The sequence below is a fragment of the Pristiophorus japonicus genome, chromosome 10 (genome assembly GCF_044704955.1).
Source record: "Pristiophorus japonicus isolate sPriJap1 chromosome 10, sPriJap1.hap1, whole genome shotgun sequence".
In the NCBI taxonomy this organism is placed as follows: Eukaryota; Metazoa; Chordata; class Chondrichthyes; family Pristiophoridae; genus Pristiophorus; species Pristiophorus japonicus.
The window spans coordinates 167,395,211-167,412,150 of record NC_091986.1 but is presented as its reverse complement, the minus strand read 5'-3'; the positions used below and the strand labels follow the sequence as shown (position 1 = coordinate 167,412,150).

Sequence of the window (16,940 nt, the reverse complement as noted above, 5' to 3'; positions counted from 1 at the left end):
TGATTGCTAGATCTAAATGCCAACTAGTGGCTGTATCAATTAGTGGCGACGGTAGAAAGTTAACTTGAATCATTTGTTTTAAATGCAGAAAAGAGATGAACGCCACTAATAATATGTTCATTCAGCTGACTTTTCCCCCTGTTGATTATAATGGCAGTGCTTGAAGTTGTGCTGTGAGATACAATCGCTTGCTCTCTGGCTTCAATGCAATGGAATTGCTCTTCCAAGCATTATAATCACTACAAGAAGAGGGAGGATACAGCTTAATAAATCTTCAATAGAAAAAAATAAGAATTGGGCAATAATGAATGAGCAGATATTCTGGCAGTGGAAGGAGTTACTACATCTGCATTAGCATGAAGCTAATATACCAAAGATTTTTGAGCTCATGTGGCATCACATTAGATCAGTGTACTTGTTCACACATCTGTAAGAACAAGTTAATTACAGTTTTAAAGTCAAAATGTAAAACAAATCTGTATGAACATCCAATACCTGGGTTTAACAGTTTTGAAACTGAATTTAAGCCTGGAAAGACCAGCAGAGTCCTGATACAGAGTACCAGGGGACAGAATTTAAATTCCAGAGGCAATATTCAGAGTGAATATGCCAGACGTTTATACTTCTACACAAAGTGATTAAAGTGTGGATAGTAATTCAACATGTCGACTAATTATCTGTTCCATTCTGGTTGTATGATGAACAGAGACATATTCCCAAATTGTCTTCTGTAATGTAAAATAACACTGCAGAAAACAAGGACCTAGAAAATCTACGGACCCCTTATATCAAAGGCCCTGTCGGAGTGGGCAGAGGTGGGGCCTGCGTACATTCTGGACTAATTTCGGGGCTAAAGATTTTATCAGACATTATGCAGATACTTTGCACTTCAAAGGGTTACATCTATGTACGGTCTATTTAGGACTAACAAGTTTTAAACATCTAATTGCACTTCCAGAAAAGGCCACACATCATCCTGAAGTATATATCCCCAAGGTGGTGAATGACCTTATCTTGAGCACGACTCAGGCACAATAGAACCTTAGTCACAATTCTCTGAATAGATCAGTGACCTATCTGGGAGACAACACTGTGATACAATGTAGCTGAAATAAATTGTTCATCATTGAAGAGGCATCATAGGCTTTGTCAACATACGTAAGATTTTTAAAACCATTTTTAAATTTAATGATATAACCAGCTGCCTTAAAATACATCTGTTTATAAAAAAATATCACATCTTGAATGTGCTATTAACTAGTTCATTGATAAAGACTACAGCTATTCCTTTCAGTATTTTATCTATTGTTTCTATTCATTTACCAAATATACTTTAACATAGCTAGGCTGTAGAACAGTAGGGCTGACAATTGGTTACTGACATAATATTGGAATGAGCTGAATATTATGAGATATGTAGATCAACAAATGGGGACTGGGGGGGTGGGGCGGGGGTAAAAGTCAACGTTTTATGGGGGCAGAAAAATGGAAAGGAGAATCAGGTGGGTTGTATAATGGGTGGCTGATTCACTACCGCTCGTTTTGTAGCCCTGCCGAAGTGGAATTTCACCGTCTGGATGTCTGTCTTGGTATAAAACATGTTACCAGATTAATTAAGCATTTTAATTTTAGAATGCTCTAATTAATGCTAGCTTTTTATTTCTGAACATATTTAGAATTGAACCTGGAGATTACCTCGTCGTAACCTCTGGTGTCTATCCTTGGCCCCCTCCTATTTCTTATCTACATGTTACCCCTTGACAACATCATCCAAAAACCCAGTGTCAGTTTCCACATGTACGCTGATCACACCCAGTTCTACCTCATTACCACTTCCCTCTGCTCCTTCACGGTTTCTAAATTGTCAGACTGCTTGTCCGACATCCAGTTCTGGATGAGCAGAAATTTTCTCCAATTGAACATTGGGAAGGCCAAAGCCATTGTTTTCGGTCCCTGCCACAAACTCCATTCCCTAGCTACCAACTTCATCCCTCTCCCCAACTTCTCTCTGAGGCTGAATCACACTGTTCACAACCTTGGTGTCATATTTGACCCAGAAATGAGCTTTCGACCACATATCCGCAGCATAACTAAGACAACCTCCATAACATCACCCATCTCCGCCCTTGCCTCAAGCTCATCCACTGCTGAAGCCTTCATCCATGCCTTTGTTACCTCTAGACTTGACTATTCCAACGCACTCCTGGTTGGCCACCCATATTCGGCTAAATACTATAGAATCTTTAGAGGAATATAGAAAGTTAAGAGGCAAAATTAAAATGGATATTAGGAATGCTAAGAGAGAACACAACAAATTCTTAGCTAGTAAAATTAAGGAAAACTCTAAGATATTCTATAAATATATTAAGAGTTAAGAGGGTAACTAAAGAAAGGGTAGGGCCTATTAGAGACCATCTTTATGTGGAGGTGCAAGATGTTGGTACGGTAATCTTTGTGTGGAGGTGGAAGATGTTGGTAAGGTTCTTAACGAATACTTTGCATCTGTTTTCACAAAGGAAAGGGACAATCCAGATACTGCTATCGAGGAAGCGTGTGATATTCTGGATGAAATAAATATAGTGAGAGAGGAAGTATTAAGGGGTTTAGCAGCTTTGAAAGTAGATAAGTCCCTAGGCCCGGATGAAATGCATCGCAGGCTGTTGAACAAAGTAAAAGAGGAAATAGCAGAAGCCTTGACCATCATTTTCCAGTCCTCTTTGGATTTGGGCATGGTGCCAGAGGATTGGAGGACTGCTAATGTAGTACCCTTGTTTAAAAAGGGAGAAGGGGATAGGCCAAGTAATTACAGGCCTGTGAGCCTAACCTCAGTGGTGGGAAAATTATTGGAAAAAATCCTGAAAGACAGGATAAATGTTCATTTGGAAAGGCAAGGATTAATTAGGGACAGTCAGCATGGATTTGTTAAGGGAAGATCGTGTTTGACTAACCTGATTGAATTTTTTGAGGGGGTAACCAAGAGGGTTGATGAGGGTAGTGCGTTTGATGTAGTGTATATGGACTTTAGCAAAGCTTTTGATAAGGTCCCACATGGTAGACTGATCACGAAGGTTAAAGCCCTTGGGATCCAGGGCAAAGTGGCAAGTTGGATCCAAAATTGGCTTAGAGGTAAGAAACAAAGAGAAATGGTTGATGGATGTTTGTGTGACTGGAAGATTATTTCCCGTGGGGTTCTGCAGGGCTCAATACTGGGTCCCTTGCTTTTTGTGGTATATATCAACGATTTAGACTTGAATATAGGGAGTATGATTAAAAAGTTTGCAGACAACACTAAAATTGGCTGTGTGGTTGATAATGAAGAGGAAAGTCATGGGCGGCAGGAGGATATCAATCTGGTCAGGTGGGCAGAGCAGTGGCAAATGGAATTTAATTCAGAGACATGTGAGGTAATGTACTTTGGGAGGGCTAATAAGGAAAGGGTATACACATTAAGTGGTACGTCACTTAATAGTGTAGATGAACAAAGGGACCTTGGAGTGCTTGTCCACAGATCCCTGAAAGTAGCAGGCCAGGTGGATAAGGTGGTTAAGAAGGCATATGGAATGCTTGCCTTTATTGGCCGAGGCATAGAATATAAGAGCAGGGAGGTAATGCTTAAATTGTATAATACTTTGGTTAGGCCACAGCTGGAGTTTTGCGTGCAGTTCTGGTCACCGTATTATAGGAAGGACGTGATTGCACTAGAGAGGGTGCAGAGGAGATTTACTAGAATGCTGACTGGAATAGAGAATCTGAGTTATGAGGACAGATTGGATAGACTGGGTTTGTTCTCATTGGAACAGAGGTTGAGAGGAGACCTCATTGAGATGTACAAAATATTGAGGGGCCGGGGGACATGGTGGATAGTAAGGGCCTATTTCCAGTGGTGGAGGGGTCTATTACGAGAGGGCATAGTTTTAAGGTGGTTGGTGGAAGGGGATTTGGGGGGTGGGGGGGGAGGCTTCTTTACGCAGAGGGTTGTGGAGATCTGGAACTTGCTGCCTGGAAGAGTGGTGGATGCAGAAACTCTCGCCTCTTTTAAGAGATGGTTGGGTGGGCACTTAAAGTGTAGGATTACGGACCTAGAGCTGGTAATTGGGATTAGACTGGATAACCTCTTGTTGGCCAGCGCAGATATAATGGTAAGTACTGCAGAGAATTGAATACGTCCAGGGTGATGATCTGGACTAGTTTCAAATGCCTGGATGGGTCGGAGAGGAATTTTCCCAGATTTTTTTCCCTAAATTTTTTTGCCTTTCCCAGGAGATCACATGGCTTCGGTTGGGGTGGAGTGTAGAATGTTTCAGTGTAAGGGGTGTCGCAGTTGTGTGGGGCGGACTGGTTGGGCTGGGTGCTCTTTACCTTTCTGCCATTGTTCATTGTTCATAGGTTCATATGTAACCATCAGGCTGCTGACCGAGGGCCGTGCGGCTCTTTGTCGCCCGGCGCGAACACGATGGGCTGAAATGGCCTCCTCCTGCGCTGCAAATTTCTATGTTTCTATTCTATCCTACGTAAACGAGAAGTGATCCAAAACTCGGCTGCCCATGTCCTAACTCGTACCAAGTCCCACTCACCTGTCACGCCTGTACTCGCTGACCTACATTGGCTCCCGGTTAAGCAACGCCTCGATTTCAAAATTCTCATCCTTGTTTTCAAATCCCTCCATGGCCTCGCCCCTCCCTATCTCTGTAATCTCCTTCAGCCCCACAACACCCCTGAGATGTCTGTGTTCTTCTAATTCTACCCTATTGAGCATCCCTGATTATAATCGCTAATCATTGATGGCCGTGCCTTCTGTTGCCTAGGCCCTAAGCTCTCGAATTCCCTGCCTAAACCTCTTCGCCTCTCTAACTCTCTTTCCTCCTTCAAGACGCTCATTAAAACCTAACTCTTTGACCAAGCTTTAGGTCACCTACCCTAGTTTCTCCTTATGTGGCTCGGTGTCAATCTTTTTGTCTCACAATACTCCTGTGAAGCGCCTTGGGATGTTTCATTATGTTAAAGATGGTTTATAAATCCAAGTTGTTGTAATTGGAGCTATCCTGGTCTTCTGGACTAGGCTGTGCCTTCACCAATTGAGCCCTTTCTACTCCATATTGACAAGGACTTAACATAAATAATTGCAGTAAGGAGGATTTAAATTTTTTTTTTTAATTATGAAGGGTTTTGCTGGAGTGAATAAAAAAAGGACTATTTCCTATGGTTGGAGAGTCGGTGAGTAGTTCATCAAATTAAAATGATCACATCATCATAGGCGGTCCCTCGAACGAGGATGACTTGCTTTCACACCAAAAGGGATGAGTTCTCAGATGTTCATGCCCATGCTCCAAATGGCGACCTGGGCTTTGATGACATCACCCAGTCGCCCACCTCGAGGCCTGCAGCAGCATTCTGGACCAGCTTTACCTGGCAGGCTTGTTGGGAAACTTTTCATACGGGCCCTTTTCAGGTCCTGAGTGGGCTGGGTTGAAGGAGTAAGGCCCACTATTAGTGGAGACGGGGAAAACAAGTTGGGAGACATTGTGGAGTCACTCCAGCCTTATTACCATGGTATTTCCATGTTGGTGGACAGGATCTGCCTAACTCCTTGGGGGAGTCTCTGGAAATTCCCAGTCAACACAAAGGGTGTAGTGACCCAGCATGATGAAAGAAAAATGAAAGACTTGCATTTATATAGTGCCTTTCACGACTACCGGACGTCTCAAAGCTCTTTACAGACAATGAAGTGCTTTTGGAGTGTAGTCACTGTTGTAATATAGGAAATGCAGCAGCCAATTTGCGCACAAGCAAGCTCTCACAAATTATATAGGGCCCTGGTGAGACCATACCTGGAGTATTGCGTACAGCACTAGTCTCCCTGCCCCACAAAGGAGATACTCATCATAGATGGAGTGCAACGAAGCTTCACCAGACTGATTCCTGGGATGGGGGATTGACCCACGAGGAGAAATTGAGCAGACTAGGCCCACAATTCTCTAGAGTCCAGAAGAATGAGAGGTGATCTCACTGAAACGTGCAAAATTCTTACAGGGCTTGACAGGGTAGATGCAGGGAGGATGCCTTCCCTGGCTGGGGAGTCTAGAACCAGGGGCTGGCCACCCAGGACTGAAATGAGGGTGGTGGATCTTTGGAATTCTCTACTGCAGAGGACTGTGGATGCTCAGTCGTTGAGTATATTCAAGGCAGAGATCAATAGATTTCTGAATATTAAGGAAATCAAGGGAAATGGGGATAGTGCAGGAAGGTGGAGACGAGGAAGATCAGCCATGATCCCACTAAATGGCGGAGCAGGCTCTAGGGGCCAAATGGCCCACTCCCGCTCCTCATTCCTATGTTCCTATTATGTTCTTAGCCCAGTGCGGCCATTTGCAATAATTACAGTGCCCTTACTACCAACTCAGCACAGAATATGACTGAAATTTCCTGGTGTGTATGGGTCAGTACCACACTGGACAATGCATTTACCAACCTAGCCAGAAGGGGAGCTTGTTTGCATTTGAATAATTAAACTAATAATTTCTTCACTGGGATCACGATCATTTTTACTGCTTCAAAATACATATGTTCAAAATGTCTTCTTAACCAGTTGGATGAAGGTCCTCATTCAACACTTGAGTGGCAAAGAACCAGGTTTCCACACTAGCACAGAAACATAGAAAATAGATGCCGGAGTAGGCTATTCGGCCCTTCGAATCTAGTGGCTTGTAGCCCCTGATGTGTACAGTCTGGCACGATCTGCTTGACTATATGATCATGCCTTTGCTGTAAAAGTTTGGTGGGAATCCTCTGTTTATAAACTAGTTGAATTGCTGATGTGTAAAACAGATACACTTTAAAACCTCTAAATAAAGAAGGATCTTCATTTCTTCCCCAAGACTATGTTAAAGTACAGACTGAATTAAATATTTATAAAGTGAAACTTACAAACTAACCAAAGCTGTGAAGAGATCTGTCACAATGCAATTGCTCTTGTGAAAAGTGGACTTGGCAACAACAGTTTACATTTCTATGAAACGCCTCACATCCACATCCACGTCTTGGACCACTTTACAAAGCAGAGCACAAAAGAGGACATCGTGCAGGAAGGAGAAAGGCAAAAGAGAGAAACACGGGTGAACAAAAGAATCTCATGAGAACTTGGAAGACAGAAAAGGGGTGACAATGTCAAGGTAATGAGCAAGTTCCAGAGGGCAGGGACCGTGACAAAGAGCAGCTACCAATGGTGGAATGGAAAATGGACAAAATGAGCAGGAGGTCAAATTCAAAGAAGAGGGTGATTGTATGATGGGAGGTCATCTCTTGAGGTAGGATTGAGTGAGGTCATGGATCTTAAAATTAATTTGCTGGGGCATGGAGAGATAGTGGAGTTTGGCCAGGATGGGATGATAGGGATATGAACCTTTGTAGAGGTGAGGACACCGATCATGGCATTCTAGATGAGTTGTACTTTGTGGAGCTGGGTGAAAATGCAGTAGCAGGTAAGGCAGTCGATTGGTACACCAGTGTGTTGTCCTGCACCTGCCACAGCACATTGATTTCCCAATCTCAGCCTGGCTGGCGAGCTGCTTAGTGGAGGCTAAGCACCCACCCATAAGGAAAGAGGGACAATTCTAAATGAGGACAGAGGTTAGCAGGAATTTATTTATGCAGAGGGCTGTTGGAGCAGAGGGAGTGATTGAGGCAGAGAACATTGGATTATTTAATGGAAAATTGGTTAAATATTTGAATCAAAGGAAGATATAAGACTTTTGGGACAAAGTGGAGCAGTGGGATTAGTTTTGGATAGCTTTAAGAAAAGAGCTTCACAGATTATTAAGGAGGTAGTAGCAGGACATTTGGAAAATCATAATGCAGTCAAGCAGAGTCAGCATGGTTTTATGAAAGGGAAATCATGTTTGACAAATTTACTGGAGTTATTTGAGGATGTAATGAGCAGGGTGGATAAAGGGGAACCAATAGATATCATGTATTTGGATTTCCAGAAGACATTCGATAAGGTGGCACATAAAAGGTTACTGCACAAGATAAGAGCTCACGGGGTTGGGGGAATATATTAGCGTGGGAAGAAGATTGGCTAACTAACAGAAAACAGAGAGTCGGGATAAATGGATAATTTTCAGGTTGGCCAACTGTAACTAGTAGGGTGCCACAGCGATCAGTGCTGGGACCTCAACTATTTACAATCTATATAAATGACTTGGATGAAAGGACTGAGCATAATGGTAACCAAATTCGCTGATGATACAAAGATAGGTGGGAAAGCAAGTTGTGAGGAGGACGCAAAGAATCTGCAAAGGGATATAGATGGGCTAAGTGAGTGGACAAAAATTTGGCAGATGGAGTATAATGTGGGAAAATGTGAGGTTATCCTCTTTGATAGGAAAAATAAAATAGCAACTGATTATTTAAATGGGGAGAGATTACAAAATGCTGCGGTACAGAGGGATCTGAGGGTCCTTATACATAAAACTCAAAAAGTTAGCGGGCAGGTACAGCAAGTAATTAAGAAAGCAAATGGAATGAATCATAGAATCATAGAAATTTACAGCACAGAAGGAAGCCATTTCGGTCCATCGTGTCAGCGCCAGCCGACCAAGATCTATCCAGCTTAATCCCACTTTCCAGCTCTTGGTCCGTAGCCCTGTAGGTTACAGCACAATGGGCCCAAGTTTCGGCTTGAGTTGCTCCTATTTTTTTGGAGCAACTTGTTTAACATGGAGTATCTTAAAAATCGCAATTCTCGGCATTTAGTTTATTCCAGTTCTAGTTAGTTAGAATAGTTTCGTTTTAGTAGTTTTTTTTTCAAAATGGGGCGTTACCAGCCACTTATGCCTGTTTTGCAAGTTTAGGCAATGAAAAGTTACTCCAAACTAACTTAGAATGAAGTAAGTGTCGATTTTTGTACGCTCAGAAAAACCTTAACTACACTTTATAAATTAGGCGCAGGTAGCGAGAGAATCGGGGGGGGGGGGGAAGGGAAGTTAGAGGGAAGTTAGGGAATTGTACAAAGCATTAAACACTTCACTTTTACCAATAAAGAGCCATCATCAATAATAAATAATTAAAAAAAATCAACCAATTAGTCAGTAACCTAATCAAAAAAAAATTTTTAATTAAAAAAATAAAAAATCAATCAATAAATTAAAAATTAAAAGTTTTTACTCACCTACTGCAGCACCGGGAGCCCTCCAACAGCCTGCCGAAGAGCTGGTCGGGCAGGCCCGCTGCCGAAGAGGTGCTGGTCGGGCGGGCCCGCTGCCGAGGAGGTGCAGGCAGTGGCGACGAGGCGAGGGACGGTGAAGCAGGCAGGCTACTCGACCCGGGATAGGGGCAGCGAACAGCGCGACGTCCCTTCAGCCAGGGATAGGGTCGCCTGGAGACAGGATGCGCTGGGAGGGCCAGGAGCTACAGTGTACACACGTAGCTGACAGCACTCTTTTTGATGCAGGGCTGTAGTTCCGCCCCCAGCTGCTTGTGTTGCGTTGCGTTGACTGTGAAACAAGCCTGCTGGCTTCGGAGAATCGCGAGGTAAGTTTTAGGCGCTTTTTTAATTCTAAAAAATAGGTGGGCTTCTCGGAGTGCGTCTTTCTGGGAGGGCATCCGAAACTTCATCTCTTTAAATGGACATTCAAGTATTTTTTAAATGTGGTGAGAGTTTCTGCCTCTACCACCCTTTCAGGCAGTGAGTTGGTGAAGAAATTTCCCCTTGTATCTCCTCTCAACCTCCCCCAATTACTTTGAATCCAAGGGAAACATGTCCTTCCTAAATATCCAGGCCCCTCATATTTGTATACACCTCAATCAGGTCTCCCCTCAGCCTCCTCTGTTCTAAAAAAAAAATAGACTCAGCATCTCCAATCTTTCCTCGCAGCCAAAATTCTCCAGTCCAGGCAACATTTCTTGTAAATCTTCTCTGCACCCTTTCCAGTGCAATCACATCTTTCCTGTAATATGGTGACCAGAACTGCACACAGTACTCTAGCTGCGGCCTAACCAGTATTTTATACAGTTCAAGCATAGCCTCCTTGCTCTTGTATTTCATGCCTCGACTTATGAAGGCAAGCATCCCATATGCCTTCTTAACCACCTTATCTACCTGACCTGCTATCTTTAGGATCTGTGGACCTGCACTCCAAGGTCCCTTTGTTCCTCTACACTTTTTAGTGGATCCCTTGCCTTGTTAGACCTCTCCAAATGCATACTTCACACTTATCTGGATTAAAATTCCATTTGCCACTGTTCCGCCCACCTGACCAGTACATTGCTATCTTCCTGCAATCCGTAGCTTTCTTCTTCATTATCAACTACACAGCCTATTTTAGTGTCATCTGCACACTTCTTAATCAGGCATTGATATATACCACAAAAAGCATGGGACCCAGCACTGAGCCCTGCAGAACCCCACTGGATACAGCCTTCCAGTCACAAAAACATCCATCAACCATTACCCTTTGCTTCCTGCCTCTGAGCCAATTTTGGAACCAACTTGCCACTTTGCCCTGGATCCCAAGGGCTTTTACCTTCGTGACCAGTCTGCCATGTGGGACCTTATCAAAAGCCTTGTTAAAATCCATATACACTACATCATACGCACTGCCCTTATCGATCCACCTGGTTACCTCCTCGAAAAATTCAATCAAGTTAGTCAGACACGACTTTCCCCTAACAAATCCATGTTGTCCGTCCTTGATTAATCCATGTCTTTCGAAATGAACATTTATCCTGTCCCTCTGGATTTTTTCCAATAATTTTCCCACTACCAAGGTTAGGCTGACTGGCCTTTAATTGCTCAGTCTATACATTTCTCCCATTTTAAACAAAGGTACAACATCAGCATTCCTCCAGTCCTCTGGCACCACACCTGTAGCCAGAGAGGACTGGAACATGATGGTCAGGGCCTCTGCTATTTCCTCTTTCGCTTGTCTTAACAGCCTGGGATACATTTTATCTGGGCCTGGGAATTTATACACTTTCAAAACTTCTAAGCCCCTTAATACTTCCCCCCCTCTCTGTTTATCTCATCTAATATTTCACACTCCCCCTCCCTCATTGCAAAGGTTGCATTGCCCCTCTCTTTTGTGAAAACAGATGCAAAGTATTCATTCAGAATCATACCCACATCTTCTGCCTCCACACACAGATTTCCTTTGTGGTTTCTAATAAGCCCTTTGTTGGCCTTTATTGCAAGGGGGATGGAGTATAAAAGTTAGGAAGTCCTGCTGCAACTGTTGGTGAGACCACATCTGGAGTACTGCGTACAGTATTGGTCTCCTTATTTAAGGAAGGATATACTTGCTTATTGAAACATATAAGATTCTGGGGGGGATTGACAGGTTCGATGCAGAGAGGATGTTTGCTCTCGTGGGGGAATCTAGAACTAGGGGGCATCGTCTCAGAATAAGAGGTCGGCCATTTAAAATGGAGATGAGGAGGAATTTCTTCTCTGAGGGTTGTGAATTTTTGGAATTCTCTACCCCAGGCGCTGTAGAGGCTGGGTCATTGAATAATTTTAAGATGGAGATAGATAGATTTTTGAAGGGTAAGAAAGTCAAGGGTTATGGGGAGGGGGCAGGGAAGTGGAGTTGAGGCCAAGATCAGATCAGCCATGATATTGAATGGCGGAGCAGACTCGAGTGGCCAGGTGGTCCACTCCTGCTCCTATTTCTTATGATTGGCCAAATGGCCTCCTTCTGTGCCGTAAACTGCCATGGTTCTAAATGTTCAGTCTCTTGGGCACTGAACTTGAATGGAACAATATCTGACATTAAAAGCTCTTCACACTGTTGATCACAGTCGTCCAGTGATGTGAAGGAGAACAAGTACCAAATTAAAGAAAGAATGGAAAATTCTCTGATAAACAAGATTCCTTTCATGAGGAAAACTCAAAGTACAACATTTAAAAATGTAAATGTTTTCCAGAATTTTATTATCTATATTAAAAGCTTACAGTCCATAGAACAATTCATTATTCGATCAGTAGTGATGTACAGCTTGAGTTTAATTCACTCAGGAGGAAGAACAAAAGACCATATAAATTAGGAGCAGGAGTAGGCCATACGGCCCCTCGAGCCTGCTCTGCCATTCAATGAGATCATGGCTGATCTTCAACCTCAACCCCACTTTCCTGCCTGTTCCCCATATCCCTTGATTCCCCTAGAGCCCAAAAATCTATCTATCTCAGCCTTGAATATACTCAATAACTTATCTACAGCCCTTTGGGTAGAGAATTCCAAAGAATCACAACCCTCTGAGCGAAGAAATGTCTCCTCATCTCAGTACTAATTGGCTGACGCCTTATCCTGAGACTATGCCCACCCTAGTTCTAGACTCTCCACCAGAGGAAATAGCCTTTCAGCACACCTACCCTGTCAAACCCTCTCAGAATCTTATAAGTTTCAATGAGATCATCATCCATTCTTCTAAACTCTAGTGAATATAGGCCTAGTCTAATCAATCTCTCCTCAAAGGACAGCCTTCTCATCCCAGGGATGTCTGGCGAACCTTCGTTGCACCACCTCTATGGCAAGTATATCCTTCCTTGGGTACAAAGACCAAAACTGTGCACAGTACTCCAGGTGTGGTCTCACCAAAACCCTGTACAATTATAGTAAGACTTCCTTACTCTTGTACTCTAGCCCCCTTGCAATAAAGGCTAAATACCATTTGCCTTCCTAATTGCTTACTGAACCTGCATGTGAACTTTGTGTTTCCTGTTCAAGGACACCCAGGTCCCTCTGAATACAAACATTTCCCAGTCTCTCATCATTCAAAATATAATCTTTTAAAAAAATAAACATTTAATAGTTTTTCAACATTTAAAAAAAAATACCAAAATGAATAACCTCACATTTTCCCACATTATACTCCATCTGCCACTTTCTTGTCCACTCATTTATCCTGTCCTGAAGTGGTGTTCGTGCTTCACACAGCCTCTGGGAGCGAGGTTGTGGAGCTCGTGAGGAATAATGACCAATTATGAGCTATTAATTAAAGAGGCAATGTACTCAGAAGTAATACGAATTAAAACGCAGTGAAAAAAATGAAGTCTTCAGCCCTTACTCACATTCAAAAAAAAATGTAACATTAAAAACAAGTCCCAAATATGATTATTCAGCTCTTAAAGCTAAATTCCCTACCGAACCTCAAAAAAATGGGAAACCCAAGGCCCTACCCCACTACTGGCCAAGAATGGAGAGATATTCATCAAAGACAGAGAGGTAGTCAGTGTCCGCTGGAAGGAGCACTTCAAGGATCTCCTCAACCGAGACTCTGTATTCGACGTGAGTTTCCTCGAAAACTGCTTCAGCACCAACACAAATGACTCAGCAAGCCAGGGAAGGGGCATCTAGCTTTGTGCAGGGGGTCAACACTGCGAGAGGTCCTTTACCCACAGGAGCCAGGAGACCCTCCAGAAAGAAGGATGTGGGACCACATCACCGAGGCCATCACTGCCAGCAGTTTCATCCCCACCACCTGCTTCCAGTGCCCAAAGAAGCTTCATGACCTCAGACCACTGGTCAAGGTCCGTGAATGCATCTTCCAAAGCCGTCTCCTATCAATTGCACAACTAGCCTCACACACTGCTCAAAGCACGACCCCCAATCACTCACCTACCAACAATCTGCACCAATCATGAGGCGCATCTCCCATTATTAGCCTTATCTCACCCCCTTGGACGAGACAGTGCTGGCCATTCTTGGCAGGGGCATGGCTGAGCCCTTGGCCAGTGGCAGGCTGAAAGGATACAAGGTGCTAGTATCCTAATTTGTTAGCCTCCTTCTTGCCTGCACCTCTTGCTTTCCTGCCCTCCCATCATCACCACTCCAACCTTGTGCCTTCCTCATTTCACACATCCAAGAAATGCAGCCTGCCCAGCCAATGGTTGACCAAGAAGAGGGAGAGGAGAGTAAAGAAGAAGAAACACCGTCACTTGATTTGACACTCCCAGCCACTAGCTCCCCAAGATCGACCAGCAAGGACATTTACAGTGTCCCCCACTGAAAGTCAGCAGCCTTCCACCAGCCATGCTGTAGCCATTGGGGTAACAGTGTGTGACATAAGTAGGATCGGCAAAGGCACACACAAGACAGTCACTAAGAGAATGCATAAGGGTGATGAGTTGATTTCTTGATGTGATACTGGATGGATCGATGTATAATGTTGGATTGGAAGGTTTGCTTTGTGGTAGCTTTTATTTCAGCATCGTGGCCAAGAGGATGCTGTGATGATCAGTAACAGAGGGAAGGGAAGGTGTGGGACAAATGTGGAAAGGGGAATTGGGGTTTTGGTCACTGGGACTGCAGGCGGATGGTTCCATCCCGGATAACCTGGCCAGAAAGGGTCTGTCTGGGTTGCATCCTCCCTTCTGTTTCCTCCTCTTCAGCTTCTTCCTCTTCCCTCTGCGAGAGGATGCTGTAAATCTGAAATGACAGCATGAAATGCTGGAAATACCCAGCAGTTCAGAAAGCAACTCAATCCGAAATGTGAACTCTGTTTCTCTCTCCACAGATGCTGCCTGACCTGCTGAGTGTATGCAGCATTTTCTGTTTTTTTCAGGGGCTTTCCTTTACCATCCGAGGTCTTGAAAGTGTCCAGCAGCATTCCCGAAACACTTAAAAAAAAAAAGCTTTTAACATCTCTTGCAGAAAGCCACTACTTCAATAAAATCAAAAGACCCAGTCCAAAAGCTTGAATCTAAATTTACCTGAAAGATGTGTGTGTCCCTTTAAGAGGTGCTGACAGTGCCATTGTCAGCCTGCTTGTACGTCAGGTTTACCTGGCGTGCTTAGGATGCAGCGCTGAATTCAGTGCTAGGATTGATGTTCAGAGTGATGATAAGACGTCAATTGACGTTACCACATTGCCATTTTTTCCCAGGACGCTGCCAGTTACTGGTTGGATCAAGGGAGGAAGGAAACATAGAAACATAGAAAATAGTTGCGGGAGAAGGCCATTCGGCCCTTCGAGCCTGCACCACCATTCAATAAGATCATGGCTGATCATTCACCTCAGTACCTCTTTCCTGCTTTCTCTCCATACCCCTTGATCCCTTCAGCTGTAAGGGCCATATCTATTCCCCTTGAATATATCCAATGAACTGGCATCAACAACTCTCTGCAGTAGGGAATTCCACAGGTTAACAACTCTCTGAGTGAAGAAGTTTCTCCTCATCTCAGTCCTAAATGGCCTATCCCTTATCCTAAGACTATGTCCCCTTGTTCTGGACTTCCCCAACATCGGGAACATTCACCCTGCATCTAACCTGTCCAGTCCCTTCAGAATTTTATATGTTTCTGTGAGATCCCCTCTCATCCTTCTAAACTCCAGTGAATACAGGCCCAGCCGATCCAGTCTCTCCTCATATGTCAGTCCTGCCATCCCGGGAATCAGTCTGGTGAACCTTCGCTGCACTCCATCAATAGCAAGAACGTCCTTCCTCAGATTAGGAGACCAAAACTGAACACAATATTCCAGGTGAGGCCTCACTAAGGCCCTGTACAACTGCAGTAAGACCTCCCTGCTCCTATATTCAAATCCCCTAGCTACGAAGGCCAACATACTATTTGCCTTCTTCACCGCCTGCTGAACCTGCATGCCAACTTTCAATGACTGATGACACAGAGGTCTCGCTGCACCTCCCCTTTTCCTAATCTGCCGCCATTCAGATAATATTCTGCCTTCGTGTTTTTGCCACCAAAGTGGATAACCTCACATTTATCCATGTTATACTGCATCTGCCATGCGTTTGCCCACTCACCTCACCTGTCCAAGTCACCCTGCAGCCTTTTCGCGTCCTCCTCACAGCTCACACTGCCACGCAGCTTAGTGTCATCTGCAAACTTGGAAATATTACACTCAATTCCTTCATCCAAATCATTAATGTATATTGTAAATAGCTGGGGTCCCAACACTGAGCCCTGCGGTACCCCACTAGTCACTGCCTGCCATTCTGAAAAGGACCCATTTATCCCGACTCTCTGCTTCCTGTCTGCCAACCAGTTCTCTATCCACATCAGTACATTACCCCCAATTCCATGTGCTTTAATTTTGCACACCAATCTCTCGTGTGGGACCTTGTCAAAAGCCTTTTGAAAGTCCAAATACACCACATCCACTGGTTCTCCCTTGTCCACTCTACTAATTACATCCTCAAAAAATTCCAGAAGATTTGTCAAGCAGGATTTCCCTTTCATAAATCCATGCTGACTTGGGCCGATCCCCTCACTGCTTTCCAAATGTGCTGCTATTTCATCTTTTATAATTGATTCCAACATTTTCCCCACTACTGATGTCAGGCTAACCGGTCTATAATTATCCGTTTTCTCTCTCCCTCCTTTCTTAAAAAGTGGTGTTACATTAGCTACCCTCCAGTCCATAGGAACTGATCCGGAGTCGATAGACTGTTGGAAAATGATCACCAATGCATCCACTATTTCTCAGGCTACTTCCTTAAGTACTCTGCGATGCCGACTATCTGGCCCCGGGGATTTATCGGCATTCAATCCCATCAATTTCCCTAACACCATTTCCCGCCTAATAAGGATTTCCTTCTGTTCCTCCTTCTCACTAGACCCTCGGTCCCCTAGTATTTCCGGAAGGTTATTTGTGTCGTCCTTCGTGATGACAGAACCAAAGTACTTGTTTAACTGGTCCGCCATTTCTTTGTTCCCCATTATAAATTCACCTGAATCTGACTGCAAGGGACCTACATTTGTTTTCACTAATTTTTTTCTCTTCATATATTTATAGAAGCTTTTGCAGTCAGTTTTTATGTTGCCGGCAAGCTTCCTCTCATACTCTATTTTCCCCCTCTTAATTAAACCCTTAGTCCTCCTCTGTTGAGTTCTAAAATTCTCCCAGTCCTCAGGTTTGCTGCTTTTTCTGGCCAATTTATATGCCTCTTCCTTGGATTTGACACTATCCTTAATTTCCCTTCTTAG

The 16,940-nt window shown here is 43.8% G+C and overlaps 1 protein-coding gene across 4 annotated transcripts in view; it reads right to left on the bottom strand.

Annotated features, from left to right (window-relative positions):
• The window catches only part of LOC139275187 (microtubule-associated tumor suppressor candidate 2-like), an 876,619-nt gene that overhangs the window by 24,466 nt on the left and 835,213 nt on the right, over nt 1-16,940 (bottom strand). The window lies entirely within an intron of this gene.